Here is a 6,664-nt window from a genome sequence, read left to right as displayed (position 1 = left end):
CTCCTGGTCACTTTCTCTCTCTCTCTCTCTCCTGGTCACTTTCTCTCTCTCTCTCTCTCCTGGTCACTTTCTCTCTCTCTCTCTCTCTCTCCTTCTTTTGTTTTCCCTGTTTCTCACTCTCTCTCTTCTCTCCCTCTTTCTCTTCTCTCCCTCTCTCTCTTCTCTCCCTCTCTCTCTTCTCTCCCTCTCTCTTTCCTCCCCCTCTCTCTCACTGGGTAACCATGTACCTCCTCAGCAATACACCCATTGCTGCCTCTCTATTTCTCTCTTACACTCTAACCTTTTATCATTTGATATTGGATCCCCTCCTCTAATGCCCCTCTCTGTTGTGGCCAGACACCTGCTTCTGTCTCTGACTCTTTGTCACTCTCTAACCTTTCATCCTCTGACACAAGCTCCCCTCCTCAAATGCCCTGCTCCTCTCATAATTCTTTGTCTTGTGAAGACTTGGTTACCCTGCCAGTGTTGGTGCCATGTTAAAAAGCATCCGGTCCACACTGTAACGTGGTTGGTGTTTGGAAGGGCATCCAGCTGTAAAATTGATGCCAAAACTAACCTCACCTGTGCTAGTGCTACAAAAATAGCACTGAGTGGACTCTGAGGAGTGGTTGGTGTTAGAAAGGGCATCCACCAGTAAAAACCCTGCCAAAACAGACACTGTAGCCTAGGGTAGTTTTCCTACCTGGCCAGGACCTGTCAACCATCCTACCCCATAATACATGGAAGATGGACGTTAAACAATGATGATGATGATGATGAGTGGCATAAGTTGAATAGTTTGGCAGGATTCGATGCATTGGAAGACCATGTCATGCACCAGTATTTCAGTTTGGGGCATGATTTCTGCAGCTGGATAGCCTTTCTAATACTAGCCATTTTACAGAGTGTATTGCATAGATTTTTGTAGCATCACTACTACTGGAAATGTTGTCTTGCAACTTGCATGTTTAAAAGGCCTAAAAATCCCTCACAACTGAATTGAGAATCGGAGAATAACTTTGGACAAAGGCATCAGAGAGAGTAATGGATGATGACAGAAATGGATTTAGTTCTCTGATACAGTAGAGGTGGAGAAAGTGGGAGGGAGTATGCACAGGACAGCAGGGGGGAATTAGTATCAAGGATTGTTGAGTAAGAAAAGGACAGAATAGTAATGGTGATGGAATGATGTATATGTATGTGTGTGCATATGTGTGTGTATGTGTTTGTTCTATTTCTCTTTCTAATTCAGAATGAATTTTGACTGGACACCTATTTCGTAGCAAGGTTGTGAAGGAAAGCATCTTGTTTTATTCATCATCCTGTAGATCTTCAGAAGGTCTTGCAGATTTTCATAGTCCCAGACACTATGATCATTTATAGTCTATGGATTAAGGATTTGTCTTCTCTCCCAATGTACCCAAGCTCAGCTATACTTTGTTCCAGACAGTTTGGCGTGCATTTTGTTGCTCCGGTAGCAGTAAGTATGAAGTTGAAAGTGTATCTTGGGAAATGGATTTATGTATGTAAGCATGTCATTATTCAGTGTTATTTCAAGATTTCTTGCCAATGGAGAAAGAGCTGGTTTCTAACCTAGATTCAAGGGTCCTTCACTGGAATTTCAACATCAACAACAAGGTATTTTTGTATGTATGTATGTATATGTGCAGATTTGTATATTTTGCCTTATGTATGTATTCTCATGCATATATTTGCATATCTAGACATGCTCATGTTTAAATGATAAACTTCTGGAAAGTTTTACAGATTTTTACAGTTCCAGTGATGGATTGGATCTGTAGTCTTTGAATTAGCTTTCTCCTTCCTGGTTTTGAGGAGCAACATTTCTCAAGATTGGTATTGAGAAATCGGCAGTTACTCTATCCAGATTACAAGTTCAGGTTTATACCTGTAATTATTGCAGCCCTGGGATATATAACATGTGACATGTGTTTTGTTACAGGTACCATTGTAAGATATGTTTTCATGCACCTCTAGATACCTAGAACATTCTTCATCAGATATTGGGGAAATAGTCAAGTCATTGATGGAGATGTTGCTAGTCTGCCTAGATCCTAGGCTCCTTCATTGGTATTTCAACATCAGCAATAGGGTATTTTTGTTTGTTTGTTTGTATGTATGTATGTATGTATGTATGTATGTATGTATCAACCATATCGTTTTGATTTCAATTCCACAGCTGACCAAAGGATTGTGAGTAGATTTGGTAAACAGAAACTGAAAGAATACTGTCATATAGATGCATGTATGTGCATACACACACATGTATGTGTGTTTGCATGAGTTCATATTTCCCTTGTGTTCAACACTATGTAAACAATGGCCTCCTGACAGTGTCATTTGCTTGGAGTGCACCATGAAACCAAGTCTGTGTTTCTTAAACATTTTGCATGATATTAGTAAACAAAAAGTTCTTTCAACCAGTGTTGTTTGTTGTTTGTTTTCTTCATAAAACATATCGAGGCTGTTTGTTGATTGATAGAGTTATTACTTTTAGATTATTACTCCACTTCCTATTGTTAGTATATTACTTCACTTGGAAATAACAGGTATTAGTGACAGGAAGAGTAGCTGGTCATAAAAATCTACTCCAGTGTACTTTGGTCTGCCCAATGCAAACACAGAAAATTAGGCATTAAAATAATGATATGTAATAATGTATAATTTATATATAATAATATGTGTATATTATTATATATAAATATGTATCTATATAACATACCTGCTCGACAAAACATATTAGACAACTAGGTTTCACTTTTATAGTAAATGATTAAACAACCAAATAGTATCCATGTTTGACTTCTGATTTACATCATTGCATTTAACAATTCTGGGGCCAAGAGTTATCTCCTGTTAATGTAATATTTCCTTATTGACTCAGTAATGTAATTTATTATTATTTACTAGATCAATGTAACTTCAGATACTAGATATAGGCCGACTAACATTAGACACTGGTTATGGTTAATATAGTGAAAGTATATCTGTTGACATATAATCTTTGTTTGCATTGACGGCAGATATTTGATTAAACATTAATAGTTTATATTGCACATTAATGGAAATATATTCACTGTTATTTCTTTTGTTTTATATCTATATTCTATTGGTTCATTTTTATTGAATGAGAGATTAATGTTAGCAGATATCAGTTGCAGCATATACATTATCATCATTATTATCATCATCATTGTTGTTGTAGTAGTTGCCATCATCGTCATCGTCATCATCATCATCATCATCATCATCATCATTGTTAGTTTAACTATTGTTAGTTTAGCATTATTATTATTCTCTTCTTCAATAAACTAAAATGAGTTGATAACTTAACGGTAGAACAATATCAATATGTTGTTCATGAATTATTCAGTTTATTTTTCAAATCTGGCAAAGTTTGAATCAGCATTTTTTCAATATATTATTTATTAAATATATATATCTATTAAAACTATATGTTTATTGAAAATGAACGCTAGAGTATAGAGTTTGTGAGACAATTAGTTATACTTATTAATAATACTGGATTAACTTATAAAGGTATAAGCCGATATGAATGAAAAGCAGCTGTTATTGAAATATGTTGATGAGATATGTAGGTAATATGTGAATTTACTCGAAATATCATTATTCTTAATTAAGCATTCAGAGTAATTGGATCTCTATGCTTTCACTCATGACTATTCCTAGAGTTCAATCAATTTTACTCCATATTCATTGAATCATCATGTGAGTGAGCATCTCAAGAACACGTGTATCTTTAACATAATTCTCAGACAGAAAAGAATCGGCATGACATTCTCTATGACAAGTCAAGCTCCTTGAATTATGGCTATATTTCATTTGATGGGCTTCCTCCACACAAACTTTGTCAAACCAGTTTCACTCATGTGTTTGGCTCTACTTGAAACCATAGTTAAAGATATTTGCCCACGATATCACTCTGGGATTGAACTCAAGATATTAGAATTGCAAAGCAAACTTCTTGACTACTTGGCCATGCTTGCATCCATATTATTTTAAATTATTCTTAATATATCTTTCAGTACTGCCTTTTATTGAAAATTTTCTTGAACTATAACCTATTATTGGCTTATCATAATGTGTTCTTATTGAAAATATAGATTAATTAAACTCTATTTGAATTGCAAATTTGAGATGATTATGCATTTTTTTTTTCTTTCTCTTTCTAACTTTAAGCTGAAAATATCTGATGTTTCTTGAGAGAATTACTGGACATAATATGGCTTTAAAATCATCCCACATTTTATTATTTCTTATAGCATTTTATATTATTACTACAACCTCACCTTTGGCCCACATTGCTCTTTTGTCTCTGCTTTTTCTACCACAATTATATTAGTCTCTGCTCCCCAGCAGACTGGCATTGTGCCACCTCCACTCAGTTACTCTCAACTGTGATCACCCATATTTTACCAATATCTCTTCACTCCACATGAAATGGTATATCCCGTTCTTCCTCCCCAGAATGTTGACACTCTGGAATTCTGTTCTGAACGTTTTTCTTGAGGCTAGCAACTTGCCATTATGTAAAAGGAGTCTTACCCATATTGACCTTACCTATCTCAGAGGATCTGCAAATGGTATTGCCACAGAACCTTCTTTCAGACCAATCCAGTTTAAAAGAAGAAAACTTTGAACTACTGTAATTTTGTAATTTTGTAATTTTGTAAAATTGAAGTGTGAATAAAATTTATAAGATTATAAATGATATTTAACACTGTTTCATTTTATGTTGTGCATAATGGATGGAAAATTCTCTAGATTATAAATGGTAAACCAGTGTTGGATTAGTTGTTGCAAATTCTTGGCTGATCATGTTTCAGTTATTATTTGTGTAGCCTCAGATCAGCTCTGACTAAGCAGAACTACTGGTAATTAGTTGAATGTCTAGTTACAACCAACAAATTCAGTACTTTGGATATTCCAGTCTTCTGTCTGGTTAAGAACCACACAGTACACTAAAGTATTCAGAGCTTTATCACATGATAAATTATGCAGCAGTGTGGGTATGTTACATTTATTTTGCCTCTAATTTTCCACTCTGCTCTTCCATGACAGCCAGTGCTGTGAGTGACTACAAGGCAGTCAATCAAAGTGGACTTACTTTGAGTGTAGTTGTTGTTGCTCATCAATACATATATTTCTCATGCACACTTCTTATATACTGTATATACTGCATGGTATTCTTATGAGGCAAAAAATTAAAATATTTTTTAATGCAACAAAAGTTTTGGAAGATTTGTTCCAATATAGATGAAGTTTTCAAAAATATTTGGTAGACATCATTTTCTTACATTATATTTTCAAGAAAAGGAGTAGCTATATTGTCACTTGACCTGCTAAACATAGCAGTTAGATCTCTCTAACAAATCTTTAACAATAAATATATTGCAGTATTTGATTCTGAACACAACAGTAAAGTAAAATAGTAGGAGTGTAACATTTTAAGTACAAGTTTGAAAGATGAAAGAAATTTTCATTAATCAACACACTGGCCAACATCCAGGCATAAATGTTGGGAGCTGTGAAATGGTAAAAGTGTGATTGTCAGCAACAAACAGAGTTATAGTTAATGACACCAAGACAGTATATAATTATTTACTTAGTCACACTTCATGATACATTATTCTTAGTATAGTTTAGGAATGTTGCATACAGCACACTGTTTACTACATTCTTCAGAAGTAGTGACTTTTGTCTTTTTACATAGTTTAAATCCTGCTGGCATCAATGCTGTTTCAATCTTATTGAGAGTGATACAATAACTATCATTTACATACTAGAGTCAAGTCAAAGCACTATGTAAATTGCTCCTACAAATTTATGGCATTGTATTGAAATAGTGTTATTTTGTAGTTAAAATGAATATTTTGTTTACATTAAACTGCTTGTTATCATTAAAAATAAAATTTTTCTTCATTTGTATTTTATTTATAGGAGCTCATGACATGTGTTAAAATAAGGCGGTCTGGCTTTAACGATGCCAGTAACACTTCCATTGAAGCCTTGGGGATTCTTTCATCCTGGTAAGTAAAGCAACCCTTTCAAGTTTACAACATTATTTTTTATTAACTCAACAGATGAAAGCAAACCTATGTATCAATACATTTTACAAATTTTGTATTTTTTTAATACAACAAAACATTTAGAAGATTATAACAAAATAGTTATAGATTTCAAAATATTCAATAAATTCCACTTTCTATAATACTGTTTCAGGAAATTTATGTTGTTATATAGTTAGAGACTTTCGGCAATTTAGAAACGACAAAAAAGTAATTTTAGCTTCTGGATATTCTTTTATCACAAAATTATATAATGCATATGTGCAATGCACACATTGTATGTAGATGTTTGTGAAGAAATATCTTTAGGCACTGAGGGGAATAAGTTCACTTAGTTATGCAATCAGCCAAGATATGAATTGAATTATGGTATTGAAATAATTGCTGCAGGATACATTTTACTAGCAGAAACATGTTCCTGGGCTACAATTCATAATTGTAATATCTACAGTTATATCTAATTCTAGCCAGCCATCTTTCTCTCAGTCTGTCTGTTTGTGAATTTCATATGAAAAATTTAGCTACTTGTGTGCACACATAAATATATATATATATATATATATATATATATATAT

General features: G+C 33.8%; 1 long non-coding RNA gene across 2 annotated transcripts in view; it reads left to right on the top strand.

Annotated features, from left to right (window-relative positions):
- LOC106869049 (uncharacterized) overlaps positions 1–6,054 on the top strand; it is a 206,741-nt gene extending 200,687 nt beyond the window's left edge. For both annotated transcript variants that reach the window (XR_001409365.2, XR_001409366.2), the window contains exon 4: positions 5,962–6,054. This is a non-coding gene — a long non-coding RNA (uncharacterized LOC106869049). The remainder of the gene's footprint in view (positions 1–5,961) is intronic.
- The last annotated feature ends 610 nt before the right edge of the window (positions 6,055–6,664 follow it).

Source organism: Octopus bimaculoides, chromosome 10 (genome assembly GCF_001194135.2).
Source record: "Octopus bimaculoides isolate UCB-OBI-ISO-001 chromosome 10, ASM119413v2, whole genome shotgun sequence".
Taxonomy (NCBI): Eukaryota; Metazoa; Mollusca; class Cephalopoda; order Octopoda; family Octopodidae; genus Octopus; species Octopus bimaculoides.
The sequence above is the reverse complement of the archived record's forward strand: the minus strand, read 5'-3'. Positions and strand labels throughout refer to the sequence as shown.